Below are 17,000 nucleotides of genomic sequence, written 5' to 3' on the forward strand. Positions count from 1 at the left end.
ACCGGCTGAACTAATCCGAGTTGCTGAGCTGCTGGAGCCTGATACTGGGGAGCTATCTGCTCCGGAGCAGGAGTGGTAGGAGTCTGGGCTCCTCCTCCAGCCTGAAAGACTGCTGGTGCCATGGGAAATGCGCCAGTCTGGGCCACACTCTCCATAAGGCCCACCAAACGGACCAAAGCGTCCTGAAGTACCGGGGTAGCAATGAACCCCTCCGGAAACTGAGCTGGTTTGACAGGAACAGTCTGGGCTGGAGCCTCCTCGTCAATCTCTATCTGAGGCTCCACTGCTGGGGCTACTGCTCGGGCCCTAGGCTGAGCCCTGCCCCTGCCTCAGCCTCTGGCACGGCCTCGACCTCGACCTCTGCCCCGCGTAGGAGCTGTCACTGGAGGCTCTGGCTGCTGCTCATCTGAGGAAGCGGTACGTGTTCTCTCCATCTGCGAGAGAATAAGAGTAGAAGAGTTCAATCAGTATAGAGAAAGCAAAATCGCATGATAGAGAAGAATAGAAGTGAAACTTGTTCCTAAACTTCATAGCTTCTGTAAGATAAGCACAGACGTCTCCGTACCGATCCTCCAAACTCTACTAAGATTGCTCGTAAGTCATGAGACCTAGGCAACCTAGTGCTCTGATACCAACTGTCACGACCCGAAATTTCCCACTGGCGGGACCGTGATGGCGCCTAACATTTTACTTGCCAGGCAAGCCAACGTTAGAAAATCATTAAAATAATTCCTTATTTCCATTCAGTAAATAACAATAATTAACTAAAATGAAATATAATAAGTGCGGAATATCATAAAACTGTATTAATTACTACCACCCAGATCTGGAGTAACAATTCACGAGCATTCTAAAATTTACTACAAGTAATAGTCTGAAAGAAATACAACTATCTGAATGAAAGAAAATAGTAGGACATAAAAAGATAGACGAGGACTTCAAGGTCTGTGAACGCCGACAGATACACCTTGAGTCTCCGGACAGCGGACCAATAGCAAATCTCGATCAACCTGAGCCGGTAACAAAATATGCACAGAAAGTGCAGAGTGCAGCATCAGTACAACCGACCCCATGTACTGGTAAGTGTCAAGCCTAACCTCGACGAAGTAGTGACGAGGCTACGGCAAGGCACCTACAATAAACCTTTACAATTTAACAGTGTATACTCAAATAATAAGAATAAAGAACTAAACAGGAAATGTCGGGAGGGGAAACATACTGGGGGGAATACAAGATAAAGAACTACAACAAAATAATCACCGGAGTAGTCCATATACCATGAATCAACAGGAATAGTGAATACAGTAAAGAAAAATGCATGGCATCACCCTTCGTGCTTTTACTCTCAATCTCACCATAAAATTAATAGAAACGGCACGGCATCACCCTTCGTGCTTTTACTCTCATATCATGGCACGGCATCACCCTTCGTGCATTAAAACTCACAATATGGCACGGCAACACCCTTCGTGCATTAATACTCACAATATGGCACGGCATCAACCTTCGTGCATTAACACACTCCCTTACCATAATGCAATGCATAATAACAACAGGGAGATAGAATAACAAGTACAAACCTTACTTCAACATTTGGTTCCATAATATCAATCTCAACTTGAAATAAAAACTCAATTATCACCAAAAAATTCCGTAAACATGATAAGAACGATAATTTGAACAACACTAGTATAACATGTAGCAATTTGGCATAGGAATGAGACAATATCAGAAAAACAGAGAAACATGGAAAAACAAACAGGTAAATTGGCGGCGCATAGGTAGTTGTCACCTCACATATACGCCGCTCACATGAATTTCACTTAGCAAATAATCTAAGGTTCCTAATTCCCTCAAGTCAGGGTTAGACACAACACTTACCTCGCTCCGAAGGCCACTTAATTCTCAATCATAGCTTTTCCTTTGGAATTCACCTCCAAACCACTTGTATCTATTCAAAACTGACTCAATAATATCAAATATTGCTAAAGGAATCAATTATATTGCATAAATTAAATTTTTCAATTTTTCCTCCAAAAAGTCAAAAAATTGACCTCGGGCCCGCTTGGTCAAAAACTTGAGGTTCGGACCAAAATTTATTTACCCATTCACCCCCGAGCCCGAATATGTAATTAGTTTGCGAATCCGACCTCAAAGTGAGGTCTAAATCCCCAAATTCCCTACTTTCTACCCTAACTCCTAATTCTACCATGAAAACTCTATATTTTAGGTTGAAAATTCAAGAAATGCAATGGGTAATTGAAAGAAAATGGTTTAGAATCACTTACCAACAATTTGGGGAAGGAGTGACTCTTGAAAAATCGCTCCTCACCGTTTGGTGTTTGAGAAAATGAGTTTTGTTTTGGCAAAAATCCCGTTTTGGGTTCTCTTAAGTGTTGGGCGACAGTGTGCATCACGTTCGCGAGGCCACTGTCGCGTTCGCGAAGGGTTCAAACTGCCAATCCTTCGCGTTCGCGAGACCCAGCTCGCGTTCGCGATGGTTACTCCCCCTGGCCGCCCCCCCCCCCCAGTCCCCACATGCTTCGCGTTCGCGTTGAGCGGGTTGCGTTCGCGAAGGGTAAATCCCCCATCACTTCGCGTTCATGACCAGGACTTCGCGTTCGTGAAGAAGAAGTCTCAGCCTCATCAAATTACTCTTCGCGTTCACGAGAGGACCTTCGCGAACGCGAAGAAGGATATGATAGACACCAGAATCTACAGAAAACCAGATTTTTCCCAAGTCCAAAACATCGCGTGGCCTATCCGAAACTCACCCGAACCCTCGGGGCTCCAAATCAAACATGCACACAAGTCCAAAAATGTCATACGAACTTGCTCACGTGATCAAATCGCCAAAATAACACCTAGAACTCTAAATTTAGCACCAAATCAAACAAAATTATCAAAAACACTTTAAAACTTCTAATTTCTCAACTGAACGCCCGATTCACGTCAAATCAAATCCATTTCTCACCAAATTTTACAGACATGTCTAAAATATCATAATGAACCTGTACCGGGCTCCGAAACCAAAATACGGACCCGATACTAACAATGCCAAATATCAATCAATTCTTAAAAATAAATAGTTTCCAAACTTTTAATTTTTATCAAAAATTCATAACTCAAGCTAGGGACCTCCAAATTCGATTCTGGGCATATGCCCAAGTCCCATAATTCGATACTGACCCACCGGACCGTCAAATCATAGATCCGGGCCCGTTTACCAAAAATGTTGACCGAAGTCAACTAAAATTAACTTTCAAACCAAAAATTCTTATTTTTATTAGTTTTCAACATAAAAGCTTTCCGGAAACCTGCCCGGACTGTGCACGCAAATCGAAGAGGGTAAAAATAAAATTTTTAAGGTTTAAGAGCGCAGATTCGAGTTCTAAAACATAAGATGACCTTTTGGGTCATCACACATGAACATGATCCTTATGGAATCAACTGGAAAAGCATCTCGTATGAGACAAAAAGATTTTATTTTGGAGAATTCAAGGTATAATCCATCACAATTGAATTTAGAGAGTATATTAACTTTTATGTATAACTTATTAATGTTATTACTTTACAAAATTATTTTAGAAGGTATTCTACTAAGATTCTTCAATTGATACTGCTATGTGGAACCAATGGGGGCATAGGGTAGCAAAAAGATACAGTGATTTCATTAGCAAACTAAAAGAAAATGAGGTGCAACGGAAATCTATTCCAAATGATGTGTGGCAAAGTTGGATGAGACTTTGGAAAGATCCTAATTGTGTTGAAAAGTCAGAAATAAATACAAAACATTATTGTGGTGGTGGGAGCGGAGTTACCACTGGACTCACACGGGTGGGTCTATTAGTGTTGGGGAGCATCGCAAGAGACTTGTAAGTTTATATAAAATATCTGAAAATCTCATTTAAGTTTGCACTAATTCGAATATGAAAATCTTATTTAAGTTTGGTAAGTTGTGAGTTCCAGATTGTCTCTTGTTTTTTCAAAAAATCTTTTTTGTCAATGTGTGCCGAAATTGAAGTTAGCAGTTGGATAAACTGTTTAATATTAATATTTCTTACTTTGTCACCTTTTCACTGTTACATAAACTGTTTAATATTAATATCTAACAAAAGCTTAGTCATTTTACATTTCCTGAAACTGAGCTGTAATTAAGTTAGATAGAGTAGTGAAGGCTCACCTGAGAATTCATGACATAAGCATCAACAGCAGCATAAAGTGCAGCGACACGAGTAGTTGCTGGAGTCCATAGTACCGTGTTTGACAAGTTAGAACGTTGATTAGAGAGTTGAAAGAAAAAAGTTCTTATGTCTTTTAAGTTGTCCTAAGCTAGTAGAAAAAAATGTTCTTATGTCTTTTAAGAAAAACGTTCTTATACCTTTTACGTTGTCTTGGTCTAAATACCTTGCCCACATTGGAGTTGATTTCGGAGGTGGGAGTTGAGATTGGGAGCTTCAAAACTATCACGACTCAGAATTTCCCACCGTCGGGACCGTGATGGCGCCTAACATTTCACTTGCTAGGCAAGCCAATGTTAGAGAATCATTAACCCAAATCCTTATTTTCATTCAGTAAATAATAATAATTAGATAAGATGAAATATAGTAAATGCGGAATAATATAAAGATCGTATCAATTACTACCACCCGAATCTGGAGTCACAATTCACGAGCATTCTAGAATTTATTACAAGTAATAGTCTGAAAGAAATACAACTGTCTAAATGAAAGAAACAGTAGAACAGAAAAGATAGACGGGGACTTCAAGGTCTATGAATGCCGACAGATCTACCTTGAGTCTCCGAATAGTGGTCCGATAGCAAAATCTCGATCAACCCGGGCCGATACCAAAATCTGCACAGAAAGTGCAGAGTCCAGTATCAGTATAACCGACCCCATGTACCGATAAGTGTCGAGCCTAACCTCGATGAAGTAGTGATGAGGCTAAGGCAAGACACCTACAAATCAACCTGTACAGTTTAACAATGTATATACAAATAACAGTAATGAAGAATTAGGCAGGAGATATCGGGAGGGGGAAATATGCTGGGGGGAAATACGAGATAAAGAACTACAGCAGAATGATAACTGGAACAACCAACATATTATGAATCAACGGGAACACGAATACAGTAAAGGAAATATGCACAGCATCACCCTTCGTGCTTTTACTCTCAATCCCACCATAAATCAATAGAAATGGCACGGCATCACCCTTCGTGCATTAACTCTCATAATATGGCACGGCATCACCCTTCGTGCATTAACACTCACAATATGGAACGACATCACCCTTCGTGCATTAACACTCACAATACGGCATGGCATCACCCTTTATGCATTAACACTCACAATATGGCACGGCATCACCCTTCGGGCATTAACACTCTCTCTTACCATAATGCAATGCATAAATAACAACAGGGAGATAGAATAATAAGTCCAAGCCTTACTTCAACATTTGGTTCCATAATATCAATCTCAACTTTGAAATAAATTCTCAATTATCACCAGAAAATACGTAAACATGATAAGAACGATCAATTTAACAACACTAGTATAAACATGTAGCAATTAGGCATAGGAAAAAGACAATATAAGAAAAACGGAAGAAACATGGAAAATGGGTAAATTGGCGGTGCATAAGTACTCGTCACCTCACATATATGCCGCTTACATGAATTTCACATAGCAAATAGTCTAAGGTTCCTAATTCCCTCAAGTCAGGGTTAGACACAACACTTACCTCGCTCCGAAGGCCACTAAATTCTCAATCACAACTTTTCCTCTAGAATTCGCCTCCAAACCACTCGTATCTATTCAAAAATGAATCAATAATATCAAATATTGCTAAAGGAATAAATTATATTGCATAAATTAAACTTCCCAAATTTTCCTCCAAAAAGTCGAAACATCGACCCCGGGCCCGCTTGGTCAAAAATCTAAGGTTCGGACTAAAATCCATTTACCCATTCACCCCCGAGCCCGAATATGTAATTGGTTTTGGAATCTGACCTCAAATTGAAGTCTAAATCCCCCAATCCCTAGTTTCTACCCAAACCCTTAATTCTACCATGAGAACTCTAAATTTTAGGTTAAAATTTCATGAAATGTAATGGGTAATTGAAATAAAATGGTTTATAATCACTTACCAACACTTTGGGGAAGAAAATGACTCTTGCAAATGCCTCTTATCATTTGGTTTTTGAGAAAATGAATATTTGGCTAAATCCCGTGTTTGGATTCTGTTAAGTGCTAGGCGACAGTGTTCATCGTGTTCGCGAGAACACTGTCGCGTTCGCGAAGGGTATAGGCTGCCAAGCCTTCATGTCCACGAGACCTTGTTCGCGTTCGCGTAGGCTACCCCCCCCCCCCCCAGCCTTCGCGTTCGCGAGACATTGCTCGCGTTCGCGATGAAGGAACGACCAATCCTCCCCCAGGTCCCCAAGTGCTTCGCGTACGCGAAGGGTAAATCCCCCATCACCTCGCGTTTGCGACCAGGCCTTTGCGTTCGCGAAGAATAGATTTTCAGCTTCACTAATTTACTCTTCGCATTCGCGAGAGGTCCTTCGCGAACACGAAGAAGGACATGCCAGAACACCACAATCTGTAGAAAACCGGATTTTCCAAAATCCAAAACATCTTGTGGCCTATCTGAAACTCACCCGAGCCCTCGGGGCTCCAAACCAAACATGCACACAAGTCTAAGAATATCGTACAAACTTCCTCGTGCGATCAAATGGCCAAAATAACACCTAGAACTATGAATTTAGCACCAAATCAAATGAAGTTCTCAGGAACACTTTAAAATTTGTAACTTCTCAACTAGACGTCCGAATCACGTCAAATCAACTCCGTTTCTCACCAAATTTCACAGACAAGTCTTAAATATCATAATGAACCTGTACCGGGCTCTGAAACCAAAATACGGACCCGGTACTAACAATGCCAAACATCACTCAATTCTTAAAAATAAATAATTTTTAGACTTTTAATTTTCATCAAAATTCATAACTTGAGCTAGGGACCTCCGAATATGATTCTGGGCATACGCCCAGGTCCCATTATTCAATACAGACCCACCGGGAGCGTCAAAATATGGATTCAGGCCCGTTTACCAAAAATGTTGATCGAAGTCAACTAAAATCAACATTTAAGGCAAAAATTCTTATTTTCATCAATTTTCAACATAAAATTTTTTCGAAAATACGCCCGGACTGCGCGTGCATATCGAGGAGGGTAATAATAAGATTTTTAAGGATTAAGAGCGCAGAATCGAGTTCTAAACATAAGATGACCTTTTGGGTCATCACATTCTCTATCTCTAAAACAATCGTTCGTCCTCGAACGGACATAGAAAAGTACTTGAGCTGGTGAAAAGGTGGGGATATCTACTCCGCATATAGGACTCGGACTCCCAAGTAGGTGCCTCAACAGGCTGACCTTTCCACTGCACTCAAGCTGAAGGGTTACTCTTTGATCTCAACTGGCGAACTTGCCAGGCTAGAATAGCCACCGGCTCCTCCTCGTAAGTCAAATACTTGTCCAACTGGACAGAGCTGAAATCTAACACATGGGACGGATCGCCGTGCTACTTTCGAAGCATGGACACATGGAATACCGGATGAACAGCTGCTAAACTAGGTGGCAACTCAAGCCTGTAAGCCGCCTCTCCCACTATCTCTTGAATCTCAAAAGGTCCGATATACCTAGGGCTCAACTTGCCCTTCTTTCCGAACCTCATTACACCCTTCATAGGTGATACCCGAAGCAACACTCTCTCTCCGACTATGAATGCAACATCACGAACTCTGCGGTCGGCATAACTCTTCTGCCTAGACTGAGCTGTGCGAAGTCGATCCTAAATAATCTTGACCTTATCCAAGGCATCCTATACTAAGTCTATGCCCAATAACCGAGCCTCTCCCAACTCGAACCAACCCACTAGCGACTGGCACCGCCTACCATATAATGCCTCATAAGGACCCATCTAAATGATCGACGGGTAGCTGTTGTTGTAGGAGTACTCTGTAAGGGGCAAGAACTTATCCCACGATCCTCCAAAGTCTATAACATAAAGCGCAGAGAATATCCTCCAAGATCTGAATAGTACGCTTGGATTGCTCGTCCATCTAAGGATAGAATGTTGTGCTCAACTCAACCCGCGAACCCAACTCACGTTGTACTGACCTCCAGAAGTGCGAGATGAGCGACGTACCTCGATCAGAAATGATAGACACGGGCATACCATGAAGACGGACGATCTCACGAATGTAAATCTCTGCCAACCGCTCCGAAGAATAGGTAACTGCCACAGGAATGAAGTGCGCTGACTTGGTCAGCCTGTCCACAATGACCCAAACTGCATCGAACTTCCTCTGAGTCCGTGGGAGTCCAACAACAAAATCCATAGTGATACGCTCCCACTTCCACTCAGGAATCTCTAACCTCTGAAGTAAACCACCAGGTCTCTGATGCTCACACTTTACCTGCTGGAAATTTAGGCACCAAGCTACATATGCAACTATGTCTTTCTTCATCCTCCTCTACCAATAATATTGCCGCAAGTCCTGATACATCTTGCTGACCCCCGGATGAATAGAATACCGGGAACTGTGGGCCTCCTCAAGAATCAACTCACGAAGTCCATCCATATTAGGCACACAAATAGGACCCTACATCCTCAAAACTCTGTCATCTCCAACAGTAACCTGCTTGGCACTACCGTGTCGCACTGTGTATCTAAGGACAAGTATATGAGGGTCGTCATCCTGCCGATCTCTGATGCGCTCAAACAAGGAAGACCGAGCAATTGTACAAGCAAGAACACGGCTGGGCTCAGAAACATCCAACCTCACGAACTGGTTGGCCAGGGCCTGAACATCCAATGCAAGCGGTCTCTCACCAAGTAGAATATAAGCAAGGCTACCCATACTAGCTGACTTTCTACTCAAAGCATCGGCCACCACATTGGCCTTCCAGGGATGATACAATATGGTGATATCATAATCTTTCAATATCTCTAACCACCTTCTCTACCTCAAATTGAGTTCCTTTAGCTTGAACAAATACTGCAAGATCCGATGATCCGTGAATACCTCACAGGGCATGCCGTAAAGATAGTGCCTCCAAATCTCCAGCGCGTGAACAATGGCTGCCAGCTCTAAATCATGAACATGGTAATTCTTCTCGTGAACCTTCAGTTGTCGCGAAGCATATGCAATAACCTTGACACCCTGCATCAATACCGCACCCATACTAATACGAGATATGTCACAATATACTGTATAAGATCCTGAACCTGTGGGTAACACCAATACTGACCATGTAGTCAAAGCTGTCTTACGCTTCTAGAAGCTCGCCTCACACTCATCTGACCACCTGAACGGGGCACCTTTCTGGGTTAACCTGATCAACGGGGCTGTTATGGATGAAAACCCCTCCACAAATCGATGGTAGTAGCCCGCCAAACCCAGGAAACTACGGATCTCTATAGCTGATGTGGGTCTAGGCCAACTTCTGAACTACCTCAATCTTCTTAGGATCCACCTGAATACCCTCTACTGATACAACGTGACCCAAGAAAGCAACTGAACTCAACCAAAACTCGCATTTTGAAAACTTAGCATATAACTGGTTGTCGCTCAGAGTCTGAAAAATGATCTGAAGGTGCTGCTCATGCTCCTCTCCGCTGTGGGAGTAGACCAAGATATCATCAATAAACACAATCACAAATGAATCCAAGTAGGGCTTGAACACCCGGTTCATCAAATCCATGAATGTTGCTGGGGCATTTGTCAGCCCAAATGACATAACTAGAAACTCATAATGCCCATACCGAGTCCGAAAAGCTGTCTTAGGGACATCAGATGCCCTAATCCTCAACTGATGGTAGCTAGATCTCAAATAAATCTTCGAAAACACCTGGGCACCCTGAAACTGATCAAATAAATCATCAATCCTCGGCAATGGATACTTGTTCTTGATGGTGACTTTGTTTAACTGTCGATAATCTATACACATCCTCATCGATCCATCTTTCTTCTTCACAAATAACACAGGTGCACCCCAGGGCGAGACACTAGGTCTAATGAAGCCCTTATCAAGCAAATCTTGCAACTGTTCCTTCAATTCTTTCAACTCTGGTGGAGCCATGCGGTATGGCTGAATGGAAATAGGTTGAGTGTCCGGAGCCAAATCAATACAGAAATCAATATCCCTATCCGGTGGCATCCCCGGCATGTCTGTAGGGAACACCTCTGGAAACTTACGAACAACTGGTACTGAATCCATGGAAGGAACCTCCGCGCTAGGATCGCGGATATAAGCCAAATAAGCTAGACACCCCTTCTCGACCATATGCCGAGCCTTCACATAAGAGATAACCCTGCTGGTAGAATGGCCAAGAGTCCCTTTCCACTCTAATCGAGGCAACCTCTGCAAGGCTAAGGTCACCATCTTGGCATGACAATCTAATATAGCATGATAAGGTGACAGCTAATCCATACCCAGTATGACATCAAAATCAACCATATCGAGGAGTAGAAGATCTACACGTGTCTCAAGACTCCCAATGGTGACCACACACGAACGATAAATACGATCTACAATAATAGCATCCCCCACTGGCGTGCACACATACACAGGAGCACTCAAGGAATCACGGGGCATAACCAAATATGAAGCAAAATAGGATGACACATAGGAGTAAGTAGACCCCGGATCAAATATAACTGAAGCATCTCTACTGCAAACTGAAATAGTGCCTTTGATAACAGTGTCAGACGACTCAGCCTCAGGCCTGGCTGGGAAAGCATAACACCGGAGCTGGGCCTCACCATCCTGAACTACGTCCCTGGAATGACCTCTAACTGGCTGGTCTCCACCTCTAACTGCCTGACCTCCACCTCTAATAGTCTGGCCCCTACTTCTGGCTGCCTGACCCCTGCCTCTGGCTGGCTGAGCAGGTGGTGCAGAAACTAGTGACGGAACCATGGCACGAGAACTCTGATGTTGTGAGCCGCCTGTTGCCCGAGGGCAAAATCTAGCAATGTGCCTCGGATCACCACAAGTATAACATAACCTTGGCTGCTATGACTACTGGCCCTGAAACTGACCCTATCGACTTGAATAACCACCCCGATAACTCTGGAGTGGAGGTGCACTAATAGGAGCTGGTGGTGCACTGTAAGCTAGCTTGTCGGAATAAGGCATATGAGGACCATGAGCACCTGAGGCACCATGGGATGCCTAGAGTGCTGAATGGAACGGCCTGGGAGGATGGCCTCTACCAAAAGTACCCCTGCATCTAGAAGGGGCACCGTTGAACTCACCAGAATAACGAGGTCTCTTGTCAGACCCCTGACCTCCCTGAGTAAGAACCATCTCGAATCGTCTGGCGACATTAGCAACCGCTTGAAAAGGATTCTCACTCCTAGTCTCCTTAGCCATCTGCAATCTGATTGGCTGAGCAAGTCCATCAATAAACCTCCTCACCCTCTTTCTCGGTGGGAAGCAGAAGAATGGCATGACGGGCCAAATCTACAAAATGGGTCTCATACTGAGTAACAGTCATACTGCCCTGCTGGAGACGCTCAAACTAACGGCGACACTCCTCTCTCAATGTGATAGGCAGAAACTTCTCTATGAAGAGCTAAGAGAACTAGTCCTAAGCAAGAGCAGGTGACCCAACTGGTTTGGTCAACAAATAATCTCTCCACCATTTTTGGCGGAACCAGTCATCTGAAATGCAGCAAAATCGACCCCATTGGTCTCCACTATATCCATGTTCCGTAGAACTTCATGACAGTTGTCAAGATTCTCTTGGGGATCCTCTGAAGGAGCACCACTGAAGTGAACTGGGAAGAGCTTGGTAAACCTGTCCAACCTCTACAAAGCCTCGAAAGACATAGCTGGCCCATCTCCGACCTGTGCCGGAACAACCGGCTGAACTACTCTAACTGGCTGAGCTGCTGAAGCTTGATACTGGGGAGCTATCTGCTCCTGAGCGGGAGTAGTGGGAGTCTGGGCTCCTCCTCCAGCCTGAGAGACTCCTGGCGCCAGGGGAAATGCGCCCGTCTGGGCCACAATCTCCATAAGCCCACAAAAAGGACCAAAGCGTCCTGAAGTACTAGGGTCGCAATGAACCCCTCCGGAACCTGAGCTGGTCCGGTAGGAACAGTCTGGACTGGAACCTCCTCGTCGAGCTCTATTTGAGGCTCCACTGCTGGGGCTGCTGCACGGGCTTTGGACTAAGCCCTGCCTCTACCTCGGCCTCTAGCACGGCCTCGGCCTCGACCTCTACCCCGCGTAGGAGCTGCCACTGGAGGCTCTAGCTGCTGCTCAACTGAGTAAGCGGTACATGTTCTTGCCATCTGCGAGAGAACAAGAGTATTAAAGTTCAATCAATATTGAGAAAACAACATTGCAGGACAGAGGAGAATAGAAGTGAAATTTGTTCCTTAACTTCATAGCCTCTAGAAGATAAACACAGACGTCTCTGTACCGATCCTCTAGACTTAACTAAGCTTGCTCGTGAATCATGAGATCTAGGCAACCTAGTGCTCTGATACCAACTTGTCACGACCCGGAATTTTCCATCGTCGGGACCGTGATGGCGCCTAACATTTCACTTGCTAGGCAAGCCAACGTTAGAGAATCATTAACCCAAATCCTTATTTCCATTCAGTAAATAACAATAATTAGCTAAGATAAAATATAGTAAGTGCGGAATAATATAAAGACTATATCAATTACTACCACCCGGATCTGGAGTCACAATTCACGAGCATTCTAGAATTTACTGCAAGTAATATTCTGAAAGAAATACAATTGTCTGAATGAAAGAAACAGTAGAACAGAAAAGATAGACGGGGACATCAAGGTCTGTGAATGCCGACAGATCTAACTTGAGTCTCTGGATAGCGGTCCGATAGCAAAATCTCGATCAACCCGAGCCAATACCAAAATCTGCACAGAAAGTGCAGAGTACATTATCAATACAACCGACCCCATGTACTGGTAAGTGTCGAGCCTAATCTCAACGAAGTAGTGACGAGGCTAAGGCAGTGCACCTACAAATCAACATATACAGTTTAACAATGTATATACAAATAACAGTAATGAAGAATTAGACAGGAGATATCGGGAGGGGAAAACATGCTGGGGGAAATACGAGATAAAGAACTACAACAAAAAGATAACTGGAACAACCAACATATTATGAATCAACATGAACACGAATACAGTAAAGAAAAAATGCACGGCATCACTCTTCGTGCTTTTACACTCTCCCTTACCATAATGTAATGCATAAATAACAACAGGGAGATAGAATAATATGTACAAGCCTTACTTCAACATTTGGTTCTACAATATCAATCTCAACTTTGAAATAAATTCTCAATTATCACCCAAAAATCCATAAATATGATAAGAACGATCCATTTAACAACACTAGTATAAACACGTAGCAATTAGGCATAGGAAAGAGACAATATAAGAAAAGAAAAAGAAACATGGAAAATGGGTATTGGCAGCGCATAAGTACTCGTCACCTCACATATACGCTGCTCATATGAATTTCACATAGAAAATAGTCTAAGGTTCCTAATTCCCTCAAGTCTGGGTTAGACACAACACTTACCTCGCTCCGAAGGCCACTTAATTCTCAATCACAGCATTTCCTCTAGAATTTGCCTCCAAACCACTCATATCTATTCAAAACTGACTCAATAATATCAAATATTTCTAAGGGAATCAATTATATTGCATAAATTAAATTTTCCAAATTTTCCTCCAAAAAGTCAAAAAATTAACCCCGGGCCCGCTTGGTCAAAAATCCGAGGTTCGGACCAAAATTCATTTACCAATTCGCCCCTGATCCCGAATATGTAATTGGTTTTGGAATCCGACCTCAAATTGAAAATCCCTAGTTTCTACCCAAACCCTTAATTCAACCATGAAAACTCTAGATTTTAGGTTGAATATTCATGAAATGTAATGGGTAATTGAAAGAAAATGGTTTAGAATCACTTACCAACACTTTAGCGAAGAAAGTGACTCTTGAAAATTGCCACTCACCGTTTGGTTTATGAGAAAATGAATTTTTTGGCTAAATCCCGTGTTTGGATTCTGTTAAGTGCTGGGCGACAGTGTTCATCGCGTTCACGAGTACACTGTCGCATTCGCGAAGGGTATAGGCTGTCAAGCCTTCGCGTTCGCGAGACCTTATTCACGTTCATGTAGGCTACCCCCCCCCCCCCCGGCCTTCGCGTTTGCGAGACATTGCTCGTGTTCGCGATGAAGGAACGACCAATCCTCCCCCAGGTCCCCAAGTACTTCGCGTTCGCGATGAGCCGGTCGCGTTCGCGAAGGGTAAATCCCCCATCACCTCGCGTTCGCGAAGAAGAGATTTTCTGCCTCACTAGTTTACTCTTCGCATTCGCGAGAGGACCTTCGCGAATGCGAAGAAGGACATGCCAAAACACCAGAATCTGCAGAAAACCAGATTTTCCAAAGTCCAAAACATCCCGTGGCCTATCCAAAACTCACCCGAGCCCTCGGGGCTCCAAATCAAACATGCACACAAGTCTAAAAACATCATACAAACTTGCTCGCGTGATCAAATCGCCAAAATAACACTTAGAACTAAGAATTTAGCACCAAATCAAATGAAATTCTCAAGAACACTTTAAAATTTCTAACTTCTCAACTAGACGTGTGAATCACGTCAAATCAACTCTGTTTCTCACCAAATTTCACAAACAAGTCTTAAATATCATAATGAACATGTACCGGGATCCGAAACCAAAATACGGATCCAGTACTAATAATGCCAAACATCCCAAACATCACTCAATTCTTAAAAATAAATAATTTTCAGACTTTTAATTTTCAGCAAAATTCATAACTCGAGCTAGGGACCCCCGAATTCGATTCTGGGCATATGCCCAGGTTCCATAATTCAATACGGACCCACCGGGATCATCAAAATACGGATCCGAACCCGTTTACTAAAAATATTGATCGAAATCAACTAAAATTAACTTTTAAGACAAAAATTCTTATTTTCATCAATTTTCAACATAAAAGTTTTTCGGAAACATGCCCGGACTGCGCACGCAAATTGAGGAGGGTAATAATGATATTTTTAAGGTTTAAGAGCGCATAATTTAGTTCTAAACATAAGATGACTTTTTGAGTCATCACAAAACTAGCTTGGAGACTTCTCTGCAATCTAAAACTAGCTATATGACTAATGAGGTTTGGAAAGTCTTTAATTTACATGGAAGTTCAAGAAACAAATTAAAATATTCTTTTCAGGTGCTCTGTTGTGTGCTGGAATGAAACATCCCTAAGCGTACTTGATAAATTTATTAATTTTGCCGTCCCAATCCAAGATTTATATATTAAGCGGAGTGGAGAAAAGTGAGAAAAGTTCCAGTGAATTCAATAATCAAGATTCCTTTGGTTATCTCCTTAAACTAATAAGATTTTGAAGGTGGGAACGTGTTTAGTTTTTAGTTTTTCTATTCTACTTAAGTTGCTTCCTTTTCTCTATGTTATTTTTCAATTTCATTTTTATACAAATATCTTTTTTCCAATCTTTTGAATTGAATATATTTTGTAAAGGCTGTTAAAAATTATCGAGATCTAACACCAAGTGAGATACATTTGCATGTCCATACACATGGTAATGATGAAAAATCGTTTGTTGGTGAGAAATTCTGAATCGTACATGTAAGTCAACTTTATAAATAATTTTATTGACTTTACTTTCATATCTTTTTTTATTTTGTAAATTGAATACTCAATATTCTTTAATGTTTCAATTTCACTAATTATTAACTCTTCTATAGGAAAAATATCAGAAAATATTACGGCAACAAACACAGTGTCAATCTGATATTGATTAGTGTAAAGCATATTACGAAGCTGCGGGAGGAGAAAAGAAAAGAAGAGTATATGGTCTTGGATCTCAAGCAAAATACTACTACGAGCCGAATCTTCGTGACTCTTTTGGATTTGATGCAACATCCTCAGCAACACCTTCAAAATGCTCAATCAACACTGATAGGGAATCTGGATGAGTTAGTGACATGATTGATTCCTGTACTGACAGATCATATAGTTCCTGTAATTGTTGAGCGGGTACGTGAATTAGTTTCTTTGCCCTCACATCAGCCAAATATTGATCTTACCAACCACCCATCAAATGTGGCACTTCCTACCTCTTCTACTGCTGCTAACATTGATGAGGTTCATGCATTGGGTTCTGATGATGACCGTGACTCTCTAGCCTCGCATAGTTAGCTTATTTTGTTTAGACTTTATTGTTGGTGCTTGTGGATGTTTTGTACTTAACGATACAGTTATATGCATTATGCTATAGATTTTGGACCTTGTTGAATGTAATTTATATTAATGTCAGTCACTTTTAATTAAGTGTATTTAATCGCGTTTATGTAATATGCTTGAATAGGGTACATTTAAAATAATAAATAAAAGAAAATTAAAAAGAATTAGCGATAGTTATTTTTCGTAGCTAAAATTAATGCATTAAATTAAATCTTGTGACAGATTGGCGACAAAAGATTTTTATCGCTAAAAGCAGGAAAAACTAGCGACGAATTCTTTCGTTGCTAATAAGAACAAACGACGAATTTTGTTATGAATTGTGGCGACAAAATTAGTCAACATAGCGACGAAACCAACCAAAATAGCGACAGTTTTTTCGGTCGCTAAACTTTGCTACGAGTATATTGCGTTGCTAATCTGTCGCTATATTTGCGACGATTTGGTATTTTCCGTCACTGTGATCTTAGCTACGAGTATTTTAGAGACCAACTTAAATCCGTCGCTAATGCGTCGCTAAACTGTTTTAGCGACAGAAAGAACATGTTTAGCGACGGAATACGTCCGTCGCTAAACGCTGTTTTTTTTTTGTAGTTAATATACTACCTCCTTTTAACTTTCAATATTTTGTTACTATGTTCT

The 17,000-nt window shown here is 42.0% G+C and overlaps 1 pseudogene; it reads left to right on the forward strand.

The window, feature by feature from the left end:
- Positions 1–3,403: 3,403 nt before the first annotated feature.
- On the forward strand, positions 3,404–16,316 carry LOC142178816 (uncharacterized; annotated as a pseudogene).
- The last annotated feature ends 684 nt before the right edge of the window (positions 16,317–17,000 follow it).

The sequence above is a fragment of the Nicotiana tabacum genome, unplaced genomic scaffold (genome assembly GCF_000715075.1).
Source record: "Nicotiana tabacum cultivar K326 unplaced genomic scaffold, ASM71507v2 Un00001, whole genome shotgun sequence".
Lineage (NCBI taxonomy): Eukaryota > Viridiplantae > Streptophyta > Magnoliopsida > Solanales > Solanaceae > Nicotiana > Nicotiana tabacum.